The following is a 22,159-nucleotide window of genomic DNA, read 5'->3' as shown; positions in this document are numbered from 1 at the left end:
TCAAAGTTGACCTAATGGTATTTTGCACAGTATTAGGACACAAGCTCTATTTTATTGAGAAGCTGGCTAGAATGTACTCAAGTTAATGGTTTTCCAAGTCATTTTCCCCTCAGGTGTATATTGTGTAGGTTTATAGTCATAGTGCTCTCTTGCTTCTGTGTTTGAACTACACACTTCAGTGTTTAACGCCAGGTCATACATTCTGTTGCATATCTAAATTGATTCTGATGGCAAAGATCCCCTGTTGTGAAATTCTTCTTTAGGATATTTGAGAACTACATGGAGGGATGGAGGATGAGCTAGATTAATATTACACAAATCTGATTAACATCATATGCTCTGTTTCAAAGGTCAGGTACACTCAACGAATTTGCTTAGAAATTATTTTGTTTATTCTGTGGGCATATACATCACGAGCTTTCTAAAGGTCAAAAGCAGAGTTTGTTCTTGGATTCTAAAGCAAGTTGATTTCCATTTACAGTATGCTTTAGTGACCCTAACTGTAGAAGCAGGACCAAAGTCACACTTCCAGTTTGTGTTTAATTGTTTCATGAGGAAAATCCCTGCTAGATTAAAGCAGTGCTGACATACCGTTTCTCCTAAATTACTTTTATTTTCAACTGGGTTCATAAGAGAATGCTACTTATGAATGACATTTGAACTCTGAATGTTGGTTTCATTCCCATTTTCTTTTCAAAGATCTAGAAGCATCTTATTCAGCTAATTTCTTACCTGGAAACTGAACCAAGGTCAGAAGAGCTAGGACTCCTGGGTTTTATTAACATTTACCTGGAAGGGGTCTGGAATCTTCATTAATTAATGTTTATAAAAGCACTGTGCATATTATAGAGAAGTGTCTCTGATCAGCCAGTCTTCCTTACTTTGTGAAAAAGATCAGTGGGCTACTTATATACATGAAATATTTTTCATTAATTATTTTAAATGTTTTCCTGTTTACCATATGTCCTTTACAAAGATAAAAGAAAAGCTCTCAGAGTATTTTGTACCCATGCTCATTAACATTCCAAGGGAATAACAAACCTCAAAATGATTCATGTATGAATCAGTGAGGCATGGCTAATTACAGTTTTCAGCCACACAGCCAATAATGTTCACCATGAAATGTGCTGTCTGTTAAATACATCTCTCTGCATTTTTTTTGTTGGGGAAAGAGTGGTAGGAGATAGGGAGGTTTCAAACTGTAGTTTTAAAATGTCTAAATATTTTAGGGGATTTTTACATTATAAATATCTTTCAGGCGAATATTTATCACAAGCATGACATCTTGTTATCAAAACAGAAAAAAAAAAGCCCCAGAGATTTGCCTTAAAAACCAACAAAACAAAATAAAACAGAATCATTGCAAATCCTGAGAATGGACCACCTTTTAGAACAGAATGGAAGAAACTTCTTTGGACATTAGTTAATATAACTTATGATTTACATAAATTTTCAAAGAACACTTTGTATTGAATTTGATACATAAATTTTATCTTCTTTACAAACTCATTTTTACTGTGATTCTAATACAGAACCAAACTTAAAAGGCAAAATCCGAAAAGCAGAGTGCATAGTAAAAGTTGGATGTCATACTGAAATTTAGAAATGATTTACAGTCCATCCTTTTGACGTCTAGAGAGGTAGCTGGGTTAACACAGTGCTTAGCATGTACACACAAGGACTAGAACCCATGCAAAAATGTCATGTGTGGTAGTGCTTCCTTGTCATCTCAGCTCTGGGGAGGCAGAGATGGGTAGATCGCTGGAGTTCACTCACCATCCATCCTAGCCTAATTGACGACCTTCAAGCAAATGAGAGACCCGGTAGATGGAACCTGAGGGGCGACCTGTCAGGGTGATCCCTGGCCTCCATAGGCAGGAGCACACACATACTTATGAATCCCCTTACATACAGTCATGAACACACATACACACATAAAAGAAAAAAAACCTGATTTTTTTTGTTGAAAACATTTTCTGTCAATACTATCCATTTTATTAGTTTATTTTATTTATTAATATCTAATGAATGCATTAATTAAAAACCTTATGTCTTCATTAAAAATTTTTAATTTGTGTAATTTTAATAGAATAAGTACTACATGGTTTAAAAAAATGTTCGGAAGTTTAGAATGGTGTATAGTCAAAAGACAGTCTCCTGATGTCGGTACTGTCTCAATCTTCCCACTTGGAAGACTTCCAGGAGTTCTTCAGAATCACTTGGGATTATCCCAGGAGTTTCCTTGTGAGTGCAACCACAGATCTACAATTCTGAAAAAACAAAACAAAACAACAAAACAACGAAAACTCTGGAAACCAAAAGATTAACCTGACTTAGGTTCTTAGCGTATATGTTTGTTTTGTCTATGAGTTGTCACATAGTGGTGTCTGCTGACAGGATGCTGTCCCAGGACTACCTGAGCAGAGTAGACCAGATAGTAGAGGCCTATGCTTTCCTTCAAACTATAAAATTTATCAGTTTCCAAAATATACCTGCTCCAAAAGCTTTATGTGTGTACTTACAGACACTAGTGATTGTGTGTGTATGTTTGTGTAAAACCTAATCTTTTTAGGTTTACACAAGTGGATATTATACATGCACTGTCTGGCAATTACATTTATGGACTAATTTAGCCTTTTTCCTTAAGACTTTGACTTCATCTCCTATGATTTTACTTTTCATTAACATGACTTTTCACTAACAAGACTAACATTTAACTGTCATGACAAGCTTGTTTGTATCTTAAAGACTTTGAATTTGCTGCTCCCTCTGTCTGGAACTTTCTTCCACAGATTTCCTCACAGTTTGTCTCATTTCTTCAAAATCATACCTCTACAAACAGGCCTTTATTCAATGACACCTCTTTTGAGAGACCTTCTCTGATTATCCCATCTCCACGACCAACGGATTAGTCTGTAGTATATCTGTGGGCCATTTTCTTGACTATTGATTAGTATGGGCAGCCCAGCTCACTGTGGGCAGTGCCACTCCTGGGCAGGCAGGACAGGGCCACACAAGAGAGGGAGGTAAGCAAGCCAAAGGAGGCAATCCAGTAAGTCGTTGCTGCTCTAGTTCCTGCTTCCAGGCTCCTGCTTTGGTTTCTCTCCATGATGGGGAGAACCTGTAACCTGGAGGCTGAAATGAACTCATTTGTTTATGGTGTTTATCATAGAAACAGGCAGCACACTAGAACAGCTAAAGAAATACAGCTTTTTAATTTTTAGGAAATGTTTTTAATGGAGTTTTATCTTCCTGAATGATGAGGTGTCTTTAACACTACAGGGAACCTGGGGTCATGTGTTTGGATGCATCATTTCTTGAAAGAAAGTGATGAGAAATCACAGCTTATCTCTGAGCCACCCTACTGAGATCACAGCGTGGACACTGAGCTTAGTTTTATGTACCTTATGTTCTAGGTAACTGGGAGATGACTGCAAAAGATGGCACTAAGAAGGATTAAGTGTGATTATTTATGAGGCATAGTTACAGAGAGACAGCGTGCATATGTTTTCTAACTATAGGGAATATCCTGATCTCTTCAATATCTAATGAGTAGATCTACCCAAGGAATCCATTTAACATGGGAAAACAAGAGAACAAATATGATGAAATGATAGAAAAATAGAGGGTGGAAAATTTGGACAATATTTAGTATGTCATAAGGCGGCTCTTGCTCTTACTAGCAACTGGATTTTTCCTGACAACCAGAAAATCTCCAGGAAACAAGTTGGGGTTTGTGAAGGAGAAGGGAGCATTTCTGGACAGCTGAATTCCAGTCTCTCTATACTTTGTACAATAAAAACAAAACATTGCTTTCCTTGTTTTAATATATTTTCATTTTGGATGTCTTTTTTTTTTTCCAAATAAATCCCCTCAGAATGCTTGTGTGAATGTCTAGTTTATGACCTGTAACATATGGCTGAACCTAATTATGCAGAGGGTTGACCTCCTTGACTGCTAATGACTGCCTAGTTTTGAGAGTGTTTCCACAGTAAAGATTTCTTTGTAGGTCCTATGAGCTTGAGGAGGATGCTCTTGGGACTCCATTATGTGCTCTCCAGGCTCCCTACAGGGGAGGATGATCCTGTATTTGTTATAATGGAAGGTTGTCTGTGCTCCTTTGCTTCATGACTTCCTTGAACACCACAGGGCCCTTCTAGTTCTTACATCATGTGCATCCTGTGGCTGAAGCATGTGTATGGCAGCGTACTTCTTCCTTGACTCCCATCAAGGAGTAAGTTCATCAGAAAGTGCTTGCTTCTCAGAGCTTGCATTGTATTTGCAGGAGATGAGGGAAAAGCAGAATGACAAATAGTGACTACAATCTTAAGCAAAGCTGTTTGCTCTGAAGAAATGTTATAGCAGCACAATCTACAGAACTCTCTCTCACACACAAAATATCTTCTAGGCCTACAGATTACCTGGATCTTTACTCACCCCGCATGAAGCTCTTGAGTTTCTTTAAGATCATGAGATAAGAAATGAACATGTCTTCAGCAGTATTTCTCTAAGTCTCCTTTCCCCAGCTTCTGATCTTTCCCCTATGCACCCTACTCACCATGACTCCTCTTAAAGTCCCCAAGAGTTCCAATTTCCCAGAGTTACTGTTTGGTTTATATGCCTTAATGAAGATTTTTAGAAAGGAAAGTCTATCTTAATTGTACACATATAAAGATACAAGGGTAAAGTGGTAAGCAGCTTGGAATATACATGCATGTGTGCACACTGACACACACACACATACACACACACACACACACACACACACACACATACTACTTTGTACATATCTACTTCATTTCGGAACTATTCTTATTCTACTAGTTTCTGACACAGCTATAGCACATCTTTAATGACCTGTCCTCTTATTTCCAATGGCATCGCTTCAATTTCTAACTTTCTGTGTCCACAGAGGCTACTCTGTCTGCTCATATGCATGCCTGGCAACTTAGAATATAAACACCCCCCAAAGAATCCCCTACAGACTGATGTGAATTAGTGTTTCAACAACCCAGATCTTCTGCTTCCCTGGTGGGACAAATCAATTCAGCATTGCTTTCTAAAGATCCCCAGGAGGATTGAGCTGCAAGTGACATGATGGACGGGCCACATTGGTGGCAGGGTTGGGGGGCATGTCTTCCCTTCCCTATTTCACTTTCCTATTTTCTTCCTGGTATTTCCTGTAATTACTGTGTGATAAACAACTCTCTGTTGAATATTTATCTCAGGACATGCTTCTGGAAAAACCCAAACTGCAGTGATTATTCAATCAGTTTGTAGATTAGATTGTAACCTTCCAGTTGATTGTCTTGGTACTTAGGAGTTTTAGATTCAATACAAGCTCCAAGCTCCAAGACCATGCCTTAGTGTTCTTTACAAATGTATGTATTGCTAAAAGTCACAGCTCACCTTTAACCCAGAAACATCCACAGCTGAATGCTTATATTCATATAGCTATGTTAATAAGCTGTTTACCAATGCTATACCCACCATTAGACACAACGTTATATCTTAAATGTATCCATATTCATCTTCAAGTAGAAAATGTAATGACTGTAGGCTGATCCCGCCTTGGGAGGGGTTTAAATGTTGAGATTCCCAGCTTCCTATGGCCCAGGGACTTTATTCCACTTTTAGTTTGGCACTCTTCTATGCAAGAGACACATGTGGTAAACTCTTTCATGCTAATCAGCTTGAGAAAAGCTGGAACTGGCAAGCCAACTAATTCTGTTCATAAAAGCTAGAAAGGATTGTTGTATTATAGGAAATAACCCTGAGCTGACAGAAGCATATGCTAGGAAGCCCGGAGGGGTTTCAATCCCTATGCACAAGATTAGTCTGTAGACATACTGGCCGGCATTCTTGCTATTTTAACTGTAATTCTTCTCAGTTTCACCTTAATTCATAATTTACCTGGGCCTCAGTATTAATAGGCATATTTGACCACAATCCAGTGTGACAGTCTCTGAGAGTCAAGCTTCCAAGGACATCAGTATTTCTTACCAGGATGCTTTGTAGGGCATCTTGCTACTCTGCATGGGGTTCAAACTTCCAAAAGGATGAGCGATCTGAGACTCAGTGCAACCTCCTGCAAGTAATGAAAGGAAGGCCTGGGGAAGGGTGCTGTGCCACAGATGTCAACCAGGGGCATATTTTAAGGCTTGTCCAAGCATTACTGCTCCTTGTTTCACTCTCAAAACATTAAGGAAGACTAGCAAATGTCTTTCTTTCCTTGTACTCAGGTTTGGGAGAGAATAGACGAAAAAGGAAGGGGGCATCTCTAAGAAGAAAGAGCAATGAGTGGCAAGATTACAGTCCCTGCTTAGGAGCTGCATGATCATGTGACAATCATTTAGTCACTCCAAAAGTTGCAACTGCATTTATTGGAAAATTAATTTTTTCCTCTCATACATTACTAGAGCCAGAACATGTTTAGGTTCAGAATTGGCTAAGTCAACAATTTCTCCAGTATTCACAAGGCATCTGGTATAGAATACATTGAGAAAATGACTGAATTAAAATGAAAAAGAGCAAGCATAAAAAAAACCTATGGTGATCAGAGATGAGTTTAATTTATATGAGCGAGAGATAGGGAGAACAGGTCATCTCTAGATATCACTCAATTATTCAGAACTTATTTACTAGGTTTGACTCATTGTTTGACTCCCCTAGGTGTAAGAAATACTGCAGTCAAATAAAAATCTACTTCTGCAAGTATCCTGGTGGAACAGTAAGACAATAAAGGACACCAATAAGTAACTTGCAGTGTTTTCTGGCAAGAGCCTAGCTGAAACACTGCAAGGGCAGAGAATAAAGCCAGGGAAAAGGCATGGGAAGGTTGTGGTGTGATTTTGTCAGGATGTCAAGGAAGGTCAAGGGTAGCCATATTCTGAATCAAGTAGAGACGTTGGGAACGTGTTCTGGGAGAAATATGAAAGTCTTAAGGAAACAGGAAAGAGCCTTCGGTGGGGAAAGGAAGAGCAGCACAGTTAGCTCCTTTTGGAGGAAGGGAAGCAAACGTACAGAGAAGGCTTTCATTTTAAGAGAAGATAATCGTGTTTCTTTTTTTCATTGGAAAAAGCCAAAGATTGTGTGCTTTATGACAAAATTCCTTTTCGATGGGGAGTGTCACCTCAGACACTCTGCTGCTCTGCCCTTTGGCTTCCGATTGGCAGAGCGTAAGCTCGTGCTCTTCCTCTATTGGTCCCCGCGCCTGTCTCCAGGTGAGAAGCCATATTGGATCCCGCCCCTGCCTCGGGGTGGTGTGGGGATTGTAGTCCGTCCCGTTTGGCCCAGCAGCGGACCGTCCTCAGCTCCCAGGTCCACCCCAGTGGGCACACGCTCAGGCGGCGCTCCTACCCCGCGCTCCCGCCCTCTGCTTTCCATTCCAGCCGCCACGATCTTGGAAGGTAGGGGCGCGGGCTGGGCTCCACGCGCGTCTGGTCAGTACCCCTGCGGCCGGCGGGGCGGGGACAGGCCAGCACCGCTCCTCTTAGGGGGATCGTCTGTCAGGAGGACTCGCCTGGCCACTTGCTGAGACTTCTCCGGGATGGGACTCAGGCGCCCCAGGTCTTGAGCACCTGTCGAAGCCTCAACCAGCCCCTGGGGGTAAACTGAGGCACGGGGTCGCGCCAGCGGGTCCTGGAGGTGTAGTTGGCTGTGACTACTTTTGGATAGTTTGTCAGTTCCATGGACAAGTGGCAGGAACCCTGGCCCAAACTGGTCTGTGTTAAACAGATACCTAGTTCAGGAGTCCCCAAAGGTCTGAACAGGTGCCAGGGCAGCAGCAGAACAAGGCACACAGAGGACAACGTTTCGGGCAAGAATTTGCATTGGATAAGTTTAAAACATAAAGAAAAGCAAAACAAACTCACATCAATTCACTGTGGTGGGAGAACTCGTCACTAGTTGGACCTTAAGCCTTCGTGCATTTTAATTTTAGTTTCACACGCGGGGATCTGGAAGCTGTAAACATTTGTAGAAGGAAAGAGGCAGGTTGCTGGAACAGGAGCCCTTTGCCTCTGCCGCGTGACCCTGGACTACCAGCTCAGCGATCCTCAAATGGATAAAAATCGGCTCCCTGCCCTAGTGGCCCAGAGAAGCTGCCTAAAGCCGTAATCGACATTGAGGCCAGGCTCCCGAAAGTTTGTCATGTGAAAACGGCTTATTTTTGGTCTCTCAGGAATGTGCTGAAAATACCCCCTGGTTGCTTTGGGCAAACGTTAACTAGGAATAGCCCTGGACTTCCAGGAGCAGTCCCACTCGGACCTGTACTTAAGCTGACAGCTCTTTTTTCTGGCTCCATTTTAAGTCAAGACCTGGGTTGCGGAGGCTTCTGGGATTTGTAGTCCCGCTCGTTGCACCCTACTGAACTACCAACTTCAGCTCCCACTGTGCCATTTGGCCTGGCGAGATGTCTTCTGGGAGTTGAAGTCTCACTTCCAGTACCCCCAGGAGGTAGTCTTGTCCCTTAGAACTACGACTCCCACACGCCCTCACTTCTTGGCCGCCTTCTTTGTTCATCTGCTTAATTAAGATGGGGCTAAAGAGCAATATTTATTGAAGATTCCCTCCACCTCTTTTTTTTTTTCTTTTTCTGAGTGCATATGCTATTCAAAGTATTAGATATGAGGTTTTTGCCAAAATCATGTTTACATAGTCTTCAAATAATTCTGTATCTCCCATAATCAAAAGCTTGAGGAGATGGCTGAGATGGCTGTCACTGTTTCACAGCTGTATTAGTATTGTGCTATATATTTTATTGCATATTAGATTCAGCTATAATTTAATCTCCTTTAAAGCGATGTGGTAGAGATAACAATCTTTATCCATCGAACTGATTAGGGGTCAAAAGGTAGGAAAGTTAAGCAACATGTTCAAATTAAGCCAGCTGGATAATAGAAGTACTGGGATTGTAGTGCCTTCTGTTTGATAGTTTCTTCCTAGCAAAGGCTCTACCTCACAGAATGCATTCTGAGACTCTGGCCTATTGGACTAGAGAATACAAAACCTTTAAAGTGCACAATGGTTCTTCTGTAATTAGACACTAAATGCTAGTATTGCAAAACCTTTTGATATTTTTAAAGTCCAACGCATAGAGTTCAGAACAATTGCTGGCAGCAAAGCGATTTCAAAAATGTTAGTTATATATAGCTTGAGCACACCTTTATTTCAGCAATGAGGAAACTGGTCCCTGTGAGGTAGAGCAGTTTGCCTGGGATCACATTGTTGGTTTAAGTCAGAGATGGAACTATCCCCAGAATCTTACTATAAGCTGGAAGGCACAGTGGGTGTGTAGCTATTTGGATAATGTTATCCCCCCATCCCCATTCCCAAGATTTGTTCTTTATAGGCCACAGACTAGGGCCAGTTGTGCTAAAGTCAAATTCTTTCTCATTGCTGCAGTTGTCCTAGTTCATTAATTCAACAAATGCTTTCTGAGAATCTTTATATGCTTATCTCTTTAGGTGCAAGAGACATTTAAATGAAAAGTGTCCTGTGCGCTAGAGCTGGAAGGACTTAGGAATCATTTCTATCATTTTTATTTTGTAGATAAGTGGGCAAGCACTCTTCCTCTCATGCCTTGGGCCAAAGGGAAGAGGGTTTCCCCAGCCTTCACAGGGCTGAACCATCAGGAGCCTGCTTCTCTCCTCTTGGTGTCCTTACTCCATGCCATTCCTGTAAATATCTGGTGGCATGCTTTAGGAATGCTTCTGCATTCTCATCTTAATTTGTATGTACATGCGTCTTCAATATGTTCCATTTCTGTTAGTTTTGTTTTGGTTCCCAATACTCTTTTGTTCCTCCAGAGATGAGAGAATGAGCTTTTGATGCTGTTTTTACATCCACAAATATCACAATCAAACACTTTGATATAAGTGTAGGAAATGTACACAAGATGTGTGTGTTACAAACATCTTTGGTTTGAGAAGACACATGGGCCCTTCAGTTATGTATTCACAGATATGTAAGCAAGCACCTCTCACCTTTTCTATGTGAGAGATGATTTCTGGTAATTAGATAATGACATAGCAGCTTTGTAAATTATTGACTAAACACTCAGAGCAAGTCACTATGCAAGAAATTCTTCCCATCAACCTGTGTGACCTCTAACAGTCTCTCAAGTGGTAGGCTGGTAATGCACCATCCCACGTGGCTGACAACTAGAAGACAGAGAACATAGTTGTTGATTTGCATTCATAAGCACCCCCAAGCTCTGCTTCCACAGCATTTCTTTCAATCTCACTTTTCTCTTTTAATGTAGAAATGCAGCTTTGAAATATAAGATGTAGGTTATGTTACTTTCAACATGAACATGGCAGAGAGAAATCTCAGCCTCTGAGGTCATTTTCTAAAGGGCTATATATGGATATGTCCATGTCTTTGACTTCTCAGATGAAACAGCGATCCAGATAAAAGCAATGCATCTCAGCCATGTGGCATCCTGGCATTTAAATCCCAGCTCCTTCTCTGAGGCTTCTGTGAGACTTGTGTCCTCTCTGCATTTTTACCTCATGGAGTGAAAATAAAGAAGAAAGAGAGTTTCTAACTTTGGGCATGCTCTCGGGCTCCTAGTAGCCTGCAGCAAATAGATAAATACTACATCTTATTTTGTCATTGTTTGTGTAAACTTGATATGTGAAAACAAAATAATTTTTGATTTGTCCTCTTAGAGTAAGAAGGGTGGGCCATCATCCTTAAGGTACAAAGTTTTATCACTCCTGAAAACTCATCTTGGTAGCCCCATGGCAATCTTATGGGCATGGAGATGGTAAAGATTTTATGTGGGCCTTGCCTGCTGAGCAGCCCGGCCCATGACTCCAGGCAGATATTAAACTTAGGTTGGGAAGCAGCTGGTTGTGTCATGAGGCCTTTTGCCTGCCTGTAGAAGGAGGAGAACTTGTGCCAGGATCCTCAGGGTTCAGCGGTGGCAATTGTCCTCCAGCTGGTGGGTAATTCAGGAGCAGTAGCTAGTGGGTGATTTCTAAAGTTGATAGTATTGATAAAGACATCACTTTCTGCTACTCAGTGATAGATAGAGAAGGAGAGCCAGAAAGGAGGGTCACAGTCAAAGGAAGAAGGTAGGCTTAAGTAGACACAGGAAAGATAGAGGTCTTTAGGATCCTAAACATTGAACGGATGCACACAGCTTGCTGTGGCTCCTCTAGACCCTCCACTGGCTGTCAGCTGTAGAGAGCAATGGATGTGACTGGTAGGGAGGTGGTCATGGTGGTGAGTGGTGGTGTATTCTAGAGAGAAGGAAGAAAGGAAGTGCTGGGACTTGGTGAGTAGATGGAGGTCTGGGTGCTCAGGCACGACAGTCACTGCTGAAGAAGGTGGCAGGGGAGGCTGCACAGACCAGCACAGGTGGCCGCGCTGCTTAGTCCTGTCATCTTGACACCACCAGTGTCAGCTGGCGAAGGACACCTTAGCTGAGGACTGGCCTCCATTAGATTGGCCTGTGGCCCTCGCTGGGGCATTTTCTTGATTCATGGTTGGTGTGGCGAGGCCCAGCCCTCGGTGGGTAGTGCCAGCCCTGGACATGTTGTATAGGGAAGAAAGCTGAACAAGCCATAAGAAGCAGGCCAGTAAGCACAATCCCCGTAATGCCTCTACCTCAGTTCGTGCCCTGAAGGACTGTAAACCGTAAGAGAAACCCTTTCCTCCCCGCATTGCTTAGCACTGCAAGAGAAAGAATACAAGGAAAATGATGTTATACACAGTCCAGCATCTGTGAGAGTCTTGAACTTTATTCTAAGGGAATTTGGGAAACCACTTAGCAGTCTCAAGTGGGGAAATAAAATGTTTGCATATTTTTAAAAGTGTAGATCCAATGTGTATAATAAATCAGTAAAGACAGTAGTTAATGTGGAAAAATATCCATAACTGTGCTTGCTGCCTCCTCCTCCTGACAATTTCATACACATATAAAACGAGTTTTTGGTCATTTCCACCCCCATTACAATGCCCTCTGAAACCCCCTTTATCCCAACAAGTCTGTCTCTTACTTAAATGGTGTGTGTGTGTGTGTGTGTGTGTGTGTGTGTGTGTGAGAGAGAGAGAGAGAGAGAGAGAGAGAGAGAGAGAGAGAGAGAGAGAGAGAGAGAGAGAGAGGTGGGGGGAGGGAGGGGCCCTCACTGAGTTTATGGCTATTTGCATGAGTGTGACTGAGGGATATTTATTAGAGCATAGGCAGCTCATCTGTGGCTTTACCACTGAGGAGAATGACACCTCATCCCACAGCAAACATTAATTTCCAAAAGTTGTTCAGGGAGAGGTGAGGTCTCATGAGCCCCTCATGTGTTCATACTGAAATGCTGATGGGCCCAATCTTGTGATCTTGTGTAGATCCTATGCAGGTAATTGCATGAGTTTGTTGGTATGGCAGCTGTGTCTTATCTGGATGGCATCTTCCTGTAGCACTCATTCCTCCCATACTCCCCCTGCTGAGATGTTCCCTGAGCCTTGAAGGGCTAGTGTACATAGATCTGCGTTTTTGGACATTGGTGTGCACCTGTGTCCTTCTGATTTGGTAAATAGGGATAGACCAGACCACCAGTCTTTCCAATAGGCCCTTTCTGCTGCTTCATGGACTGTACTATGAACAGAAAGTATTTAGGCAGTTCTTAGGTTCTTTGTGAGAGTTGAGATGAGCGTAGGTGAGAGGATGGACCCTGTCTCAGTTACTGTTCTATTGCTGTGACAAAACACTATGACCAAGGCAACTTACAAAAGAAAGCATCCAATTGAGCTTACAGTTTATAGTGTTAGAGTCCTTAACAGCACAGCAAAGGCATGGCAGTAGGAACAGCTAAGAGCTCACATCTTGATATGCAATCAAGAGGCAGAGAGAGAACACTGGGATTAGTGTAAATGAGTCTTTTGAAACCTCAAAGCCCACTCCCAGGGACACATCTCCTCCAACAAGCCACACCTCCTAATCCTTCCCGGTCCTGTCCTGACCACCCACTCCCTTTCCTGGTAGCTGCTTCCAAATTACCACACAGAGACTTAATATTATTTGTAAATGCTCGGCTTATACCTTATTACTAATTAGCTCTTACATCTAAATTAACCCATTTTTATTAATCTATGTTTTGCCATGTGCCTTGTGGCTTTACCTGTCCTCTAGCACATCGTGCTTCCTTGGATGGATGGCTGTCAGTTCTCTGACTCCGCTCTTCTTCCCACCAGCATTTTCAGTTTGGCTTTCCTGCCTAGCTTTATTCTGTCTTGCTATAGGCCAATCAGTGTTTATTATTATTATTAACCAATGAGAGCAATACATATTCACAGCGTACAGAAGGATTATTCCATAGTACTTCCCAGTTTCACTAACTGTCGATCAAGTATTCAAACGTAGGTCCTTATGGAGGTCATTCTCATTTATCCCATCACAGACCAAAAGAACAAAGGGTTTTGATTTTTAATGTTGGTCCAACCTTCTGTGTGACTCAGGCTAAATTATTCCAGTTTCTCTCAGCCTCAATTTCCACATAACCCATAGAAAATGTTTAACCCAGTGACTGTCTTCAGTATATGTAGCTCTTTATTTTGTTATTATTATTCATAGTAATATAAAAATTGCAAGCCATGCTTAGTGGCATGCACCCATAGTCTCAGTCCTCAGCAGGTAGAGGTAGGAGGGTCATGAGTTCAAGGCCAGTCTGGGCCATAAATGAGTTGTAAACCAACCTGGATTACCAAGTAAGACACGAACAAAAAGTCAACTAATGAAAAATAAATCAATAAAATCACAACTTCGTGCATTCTGTTTCAAGCTTTCTTGTTCATAATATTTTAAATATTGAATGGAATACATTATCTTTAATTCTATTGTTTTAGCTACAAGTTCTCCAGCCATTTGTATATATTTAAACATTATTGGTACAGGGGAATTGAAATATCTTTTCTTCATTCATCCTAGGCTCATGGCCAAGGGACTCCCCTTCCTCCCCACCCCCATGAACAAAAGACAGGTGAACAACTTTGGAAAAGTATGCAAATTTATGTATTGTAGGTTTTACATTACATGGGATCTTTATGAGGGAATGGTGAGTTGAAGATGGTAAATCTGTGTATTTGTATGATAGGACTGATGAAGTAGATTGAATCATGGTTAGCAGGATCAGCTAAAAAACAGTGAGATGTAATGTTAATACCCTGAAGGAAACAGAGGGCCTGTTAGGTCAGATTCTTTACCATGACCCCTTATCTTCAGAGATAAGAATGTGTCCTTCCTCCAGGTACAGGGAGGCTATTTCTCATGAAGGTTTTATGACCTGTTTCATGGGAAGGTTGAAAATCCTTCCTAGATTTTACAACCTGCTTCAGGGGAGAAGGAGGAAAAGGACAATAAAACTTGGTTTCTGATGTTTTTCTCTCCTTCCTTCAGTTTAAAGTATTTTGGAGTAGCAGTCTGTGTGTCCCACCATGAGCAGAGAGATATTTCAGACTCTCCAAATTCAATGGGAAAACCCAGGATCCTTAATGTAACATGTTCAAGTCAAAGATCCATTATTAAGAAGGGAATTTGAGGCATTGAAATGGAAATTTCTTCCTCCTTTCTATAATATTAATCTGTTTGGATTGCTTTCTAATAAGAGGTTTTCAGGGCTGGTTACCCTTAGATTGCCCCATCTCCGCTGGGACTGGTCGTTCTCATGCACAGATCCAGTCAGATTAGCAAAGGGGACAGGTGTTGGCATTTTCTTTTTGAAGTTTCTCAAGTGATTCCAGTGGAATAGTTATGGACTGAGATATCTAGAAAGTAGCATTTGAAGGCTTGGGAGTGGAAGGCGTGAGACACCTCACCCAGAGCTCTCCAGTGAGCTCTGTAGTGAACTAGATGAGCCACTACAGGCTGTGCCCTGGGTGTGTCCTCATTTCACACTCAGAGATGCTTACCTCTCTGTCCCACTGTGTGTCTCTAGCCTTGCTTACCCAAGTCATGATTTGCTTTATGGAGATTTTCAGGTTGGGGCTCTCTTCCTGGTATTTAGTTTGTTTTCATTCTTCATAACTGGAAATAAAAAGCAATAAATGTAAATGGAGGCAGAGCCTTCTGTTCTGACCGCCCAGTCCCCAAAGACACACAAAAGCTTATATTAATTACAGAATGCTTAGCTGATAGTTCAGACTTATTACTAATTGGTTCTTACGTTTAAATTAACCCGTTTCTATTAACCTATGTACTGCCATGCTGCGGCTTTACCAGTCCTCTAGCATCTTACTTCTTGGGCAGCTCACTGGCGTCTCTCTCATTCTGCCCTTCTTCTTCCAAGTCCTCAGTTTGATTGTCCTGCCTAACTTTATCCTGTCTTGCTATTGGCCAATCAGCTTTATTATTAACCAATGAGAGTTATACATGTTCACAGCGTACAGACGGTTTATCCCACAGCAGAGGCACTCTGAGATGTTGGATCATCTGGGCCATTCGCTCCCATTGGAGATTTTTCAGGGGTCTTCCTCGATCAAACCTAATTTTTCTTAACACAGAATGAATCCACAGCCTCTCATTTTCTGTGGGAACAAAAGCATAACCTCTCCCTAAGGAACATATCTTTTGATTTAAATTTTGAAGTCAAGACATTTTTTAAATATATAGGTTGGTTTAATCTATCCATTTTCACAATCCAGTGTTTTTTAGTAGTTATCATTTGTTCATTAGCAGTCAAAAATCTAAAGACAACACAACATATAAGATCCAGACTCTCTGTGTATTTCCATCTTTATGTGGCTTTTCATATATTTTTTATGACTCTATTTCTTTTTTAAGGACTTTATTATTTTAAAATTATATTTTTAATCTAAGACTGTATATATTTTTTCTCTTCTCTCTCCCAAGCCTTTGTAATTTTTTAAAAAATACATTGACCCGTTTAGAGGTTTTTTTGTTTTTTTTTTGTTTGTTTGTTTTTTTTTTAATCTGAGTCTGTCTTTATTATGTATTTGTATTGTGTTTTGGTTGCGTGAGACTTGAAACTGCTAATCAGTGTGGCATGGTTAGGACCAAAGTGGTGGCTTTGGGGGTTGGTCTCATCCAGCTCAGCTTTCTGAGAGCCTAGCTTCATGGATGAGGTACCAGTGAGAGTCAGGCTTACTGCCCCAACTCTGGGAAGTTGTTGGGTCCATGCTGCCACTGAGTAGCTGGTCTCCTGCTACTCATAAACACCATCTAAATGTTTGGCAGAAGGGCCTTTTAAAAGAGCCACCTGTTTTTGCCACTAGCACTGAGTCAGGAAGCTGTCTCTTAAAGGAGCCATGCCTCTGTTCACCACTAGCAAACAGACCCTATCAGAGAAAAGACAGTTACCAAGAAGCTGAGCTTGACTTCCTTTTTGTGTGTTTAGAATCCTTTTTTAAGCCTTTTCAGGTCTTTTGTGGAAATTCCTGTCCCACGTTGGGCTGCCATTTGTAGATGGTAATATCCCTGTCCCTCAGCCATTGTCAAATAATCACTCGGAGGATTAGATTAATTATAAACACTCAACCAATAGCTCAGTCTTATTACTAACTAGTTCTTACATTTAAATTAGCCCATTTCTATTAATCTATTTATTGCCACGTGGCCTGTGGCTTTACTGGTCCTCTAGCATCTTGCTTCTTGGGCGGCTTGCTGACATCTCCCTCAAATAAATTCATTAAAACCATGTTTAAAAGAAAATTTTCAGAACCCATGAGAGGGTTGCACTGTTCAGAAAAGCAGAAGCTGCTCTTCCTAGTGGCCTTCTTTTTTCTAGTGCAGTTGTCTGAAATGCACGGCCTCCTCAGAGCTGCTGCTGTGAAAGTCTGGTTCCTTTTGTAAATAATTACTCCCATTTCCTATTGGCAGATTAATTAAGATAATTTGATTAAATACCTTTTATTTTCTGAATCATTTATGTTATAGAGACTGAGGAGGAAGAAAACTTCTTCTACCCTCTTAGTTCCTGCTTCTAGGGCCCTAAAAATTAAGTGTACAAAGGAAAGATTGTAGAGGGGAAGCTTTTTATTAAGTATGCATGTGGAGGACTTTAGAGAAAGAACACTCCAAAGAGGAGGCAGTGCTGGGCCTTACATACCCTGTGTGGACAGAACAGAGGAAGAGGTGATGTGCTCTAGGAGTGGAGATGGGTGGCAGGGTGAGCTGGGAGGAGGTGCTGCAGAAATGGATGGGAAATGAAGGTTGGTTCACAAGGTTTGCTGTGCACATAGTCACTGTCTTTTTGATAGGGAGAGAGGCACACCTTTACAAACACATCTTCTTCACAAAGGGAATGTATGCCCTGCTTTCAGCTGGCTGGGGAGGTGTTGGAAGAGTCCTCTCTCCCTGGGCTCTGTTTAACGCCATTGCACAGGTAGCCGCTCTTCCAAGGTGGTGTATTTGGGGGAGATAGATTCTGATCACTGCTAGAACTCTTTCTTTTTAAAAGCCCCCTTTCTCTCATAGAAAATACACGAACTTATGTTTGAATATTTATATTTAAAACCTTATCAAGCAGCTAGGAGCATTTTTTGGCCTGAATGTATATTCGTCAACACCATAATTTTATTTGCCAGCATTTCCCGAGCCTCTTTACTCAGTGGGAGGCTATTTTACAATGTAGTAACTTTATTTTCCTGGTGTGTTGACTCCATAGAGAGAAAAGAAAAATACAGGAAGAAAGTTGTTACCGTTTGACTTAAGAGTTCAGCATCACATATTTAAGAATTATGGCATTTTTAGAGTCATGGCTGATGCTTCCCTTTAATGATGAATTAAGTATGAATAACAGAAAATTGAGGAAGTGCTAAGGAAGTTCACAGACGGAACAGTTGACTGTATTCTGCAAAGTAAAGAGAGGTAAAGTCTTGTGTGTTTGTTAGTATCCCCCCCCCCCTCCTTTTTTCAGGTTTGCCTATTTCTATTAGCAATCAGAATTCTATTAAAATTCAATGTATTTTGCAGTTTCTCAGACTCACAGTTACTGGAGTTAAAAACCATCATAGATAATGTTGAGGTGTCAGTACTCCCTATGAAGTTTAATGCATTCGTATTTTAGTTGGAGGAGATTACAGCCTGTAGTCATTTAATCAGTGAAGTTTGTGGTATGTGGTAAGAACAAAATTTTCATTTTCTGCAAGGCTTGAGGTCTTCTTCCCATGTCTTCAGTTTTGAGAAAAGAAAAAAACCACCAAAATAAAACAACGACAGTAAAACTTTGTCTTTGTCTTTGGATTCTGCCTTCCCCTAAGGATAGTCTCCCCATTGTATTAGGAGCTGTGTAAGCAATGGCAGCAGGATTTTATACACAGAAGCAGAGCCCTTAGGGCAGGTGGAGGAGAGAGGTGGACCCTGCTAAAACAAAGGGTTGTGTCAACCCTGGAGCACTGGCCATTGCTGTTCACCTTCCCAGGAATTAGCCTGCAGAGAGGAGTGGTAGGGAGGACACACAGGACAGAGGATGACAGACACATGCACAGGGATGAAGAGCAGCAAGGTGAGTGAATGAGCAGGAAGGAAAGCACTTTGCTTCTTCAGTCGTCTGTATAAACAAAATTCGGTTGGCTTGTTAGTTACTAGACCGTAAGAAGGAGGTCTCCTTTCATTGAATTAGGCCCACTCTTTGGATGGTCTGTTGTAGACAATGGCACTCTTAATCATGTGGGGACATGTTAGAAAAATGGGAGGTTATATTCTAGGACAATGGAAGCTAAGGTACTCTTCTGGTTTAGGTATGATGCATTTTCCCCAAAGGCTCCTATGCTATGGGATTGGTTACCAACTGATTGACTTCAGGGAAGGGAGGAGCTTGAGGGCTCTGACCTAATCAATGGTTTTATCTCTTGATAGACTCTTCCTTTGGTAGCATTTCTGGGAGACAGTGGGAACTTTAGGAGGTGGAGCCCAGCTGGAGCAATGCAGACATGAAGAGGTGCTTTTTAAGGCTTATGTGGTCCCTAGCTGCCTCTCTTCTCGGTCTTTGCTTCCTGGTTGCTATCATATGAAAAGCCTCCTTGGCCACACACTCCTGTGAGTGTTCTTCTGTCTTATTAGAGGTTCAGAATGCAGAGCCAAGTGATCGTCTACTCAGTTCTCTGAAACTGTGAGCCAAATGACAAATTTTGTTTTCAAAAATAGTGTTTCTTGGGTATTAATAAGAGTGTCTAAAATCTGACTGTGAGAGAGAGGTGCCAAGCCCTTCTCCTGAATCCCCTGGCATGTGGGTCATTCTAACTTGTATCCCACGCTGTAAACTGTTGCTTAGAAAACAGTCCACATGGGTTAAAATATGAAAAGAACGTGGCTAACTGCAAATTCTAACCTTAATATATGACATACCAAATGTAACATATTTTAAGGTTTCCAGATTTTACCATCAAATTTAGAGACTCTGTTTTTATTAGCTGAAATTTATCCAGTTGAGTACAATATTCAAATAATTAATATAGCTTGAAGGTGGTCCAGCTTGGGTTATGAGCCTACCATTTAGAACTGTTCCCGTCTCCAGAGTGAGGCATGCTGGGATGGGCCAGACTGGGAGCATATCTCTAGCTCTGAGATGAGAGGTTTGCCCAAAGGAAGCTGGGCAGGCAGGATTGCCTCATGTACATGGTTTGTGTGTCTGAATACAGAGATGGTCTGATTATATGGAGATGGGATACTTTGAGCAGAGGGTTAATGATACAGAGGCATAAAACCAACAGGTGGCTACTGCAGTTTGAAATCCTAGTTGCTAAGTTCTTCTGGCTTAGGAGGTAAAAGAAAGGCCAGGCAGCTTTATTAGCCAATGGCCAAAGATGAATCTGCAGCTGAGGGCCCCTCTTGGCTCTGTGGAGCAGGGGATAAAGCTTTCTCTAAGCTTAGGCTTCCTTTGGTCTCTGAACTTCCAGGAGGCAGTAGGCCAAGGTTTCCCTGGCCTAGAGGAGTTGGCTGGGCTTGGCTTCCTAGTGCAGATTGAACAGCTGGGTCCAACTCCTGTGGGTCAAGGGCTGGCTGGAGCTGTATGCATGGGTCCCAGCGAGGCCAGAAGCAGCTGCGTTTTCAGCAAAGTCCATGTCATTGCTCATACTGAAGTCTATGGTCCTCACCTGAAATAACCAAGTTCTAGATCTTTATGGAGTCTATAAGTTTATTGTTCTGTTTTAATGTAATGAGGAAGAATTGTTGATAATTCAGAAATCTATTATCTAGCCATCTACTCATCTGTCTTTCTGTGTGTGTGCCTATCTGTCTTTATTATATAATAGGTCAAGAACTATTGAGCAAGCTGTTTCAATTTATAGGTCTTATTCTCTATAAGATGGATAGAGTGGTATACACTTTATTAATAGGTCTGAATTTGGTGGTAATTGTGGTCCAAATGTAAATGTCTCCACAGCATCATGTTTTGGATGCCTGTTTTTCAGCTACTGGCACTAGCTTGGGAGAGTGTGGAGCCTTTAGGAGGAAGGATCTTGTTGGTAGGTGTCTTAGCCCTAGCTCTGGTGTCATTCTTTGCTTCCTGCCTGCTGGGATGTAAACAGTCTTCAGTACACTTTACCTCTGTGACCTGAGGTGCCCTGCTCTACCTTCCCTATCACAATGCTCGGAAACAGTGAGCTGGAGTGAGTCTTCCTCCCTTTTGGTGTTTGTTGGGCCTTTTGTTAGTGATGCAAAAATAACTAATAAAACGTTAACACAATGCCTTTTGTGTAGTAAGCACCTGATAAATGTAATCATTAAAACATTTTACATTTCACTCTTTTTGTGCTCAGGTATCCAGAGTCACTGAACACAATCCACAGGTCTCACTAGCTGCATGACTTTGAACTGGTTTCTTGGCTCAGGCTCAATTTCCTCATCCTTAAAATGGGGGGTTTTAATGGGAACTACTTAAGAATGTTGTGAAGCTTCTGTGAGTGAGATACCGTGCTAGGTATGGATATAACAGTCAGATAGAGAGTTGTGGCAGAGATAGGAAATAAACAGGCAGAAAATGTTAAAAAAAAAAAACAAACCTCAAGTCCAAGAAGGACAAGTACACAGGACTGTGATGAGAGGGGACTTGTAGTGGGTAGCTTTTCCAACTTTGACCTGGAAGTGCTACCTCCATTGAGGCATCGGTAACTGTCATGCTCACAAGGCGGGGCCGGGACAGGAGCCCTCAAGACCCAAGATCTGGATGTGCTGGCTCTCTTGGTTCCTGGAACCATGGACGCTGGAGGTGGACCGAGCAGAGTTCTCCAGAGAACACCGCTGGACTGCACTACACCTTTCCCAGACCCTGAAACCTATCCCTTCACTTGTAAGTTACCCCACAAAAATAAACCTCCCTTTTAACTACATGGAGTTGCCTTAATACTACAACCAACAGGGACTTGGGGGTCCTGTTGAGATAAAGCAGCTAGGGATATGGAGCAGAGACTCACATGAAGGATGAAATGGAGCCAGCCATTTGAACAGCTTGCAGAATGGTGTTCTCAGCAGGAGAACAGCCTTACCAGTTGTTTAGATGGGAAAGAACTTGCCATGCTTAAAGGAGGCTTCTGTGGTTAGTAGAGATTGACAGGATGGCTATATAAGGTTGGGCCTGAGATTGAAGCTCTGAGTTTGGGTGACAGAACTCCGACTTCAGTGCTATACCTGGAACTTGCTTCTTGGTGCCTAGGTTTTCTTCATCTGCCACATCTTCTCCACCCAGCATCTTCTCCTAGACTTCTTTTTCTTCCTTGTTGCTGGGACATCAGTTTTGTTCCTCGCTGATGTCCTGTACTGCCTCCCATCTCCACAGGCCGCTCTTCTGTGAATGCTCTCATTGAACATTCAGCTCCATATGTACAACCAGGTTGTTTTCATTTCCTCCACCCGCCTCTGCTCAGTGTCTATTCCACCTGCTTCTGCCTCCAGGGGGGCAGCACATGTGTGTCCTTCCTGTCTGACTTCCCTTCCATATGGCCACAAAAATCAATAAAAGAACCTTGCTGGAGGGGTGGGATGCAGATGGATGGGAAGAACAGGATGAGGGAAGACCTCAGAATCTGTTGAAGGAAGGAAGGAGAGATATGTTGTTTTGATCATGGCTCCAAGACACCCTGAAAACAGAGCTTTACAGCCCTCACTGGATTCATCTCACTAGACTTCCTTATTTGAGAATTTGGAAAACTGCTTCTAAGGCAGAAAAGTGACTTAGTGTCGCCATGGATGGAGTCGTCATGG

General features: G+C 42.0%; 1 protein-coding gene across 2 annotated transcripts in view; it reads left to right on the top strand.

The window, feature by feature from the left end:
- The first annotated feature begins 7,250 nt into the window (after positions 1–7,250).
- Positions 7,251–22,159, top strand: part of Fhit (fragile histidine triad diadenosine triphosphatase) — a 1,516,285-nt gene continuing 1,501,376 nt past the window's right edge. Inside the window, exon 1 of one of the 2 annotated variants that reach the window (XM_037208798.1) lies at positions 7,251–7,409. The gene's annotated coding sequence lies outside the window, so the exon portion shown is untranslated. The other variant, XM_028880540.2, reaches the window with a different exon arrangement.

This window comes from Peromyscus leucopus, chromosome 9 (genome assembly GCF_004664715.2).
Source record: "Peromyscus leucopus breed LL Stock chromosome 9, UCI_PerLeu_2.1, whole genome shotgun sequence".
NCBI lineage: Eukaryota > Metazoa > Chordata > Mammalia > Rodentia > Cricetidae > Peromyscus > Peromyscus leucopus.
Note: the sequence above shows the minus strand (reverse complement) of the source record. Positions and strands in the feature narration are given on the sequence as shown.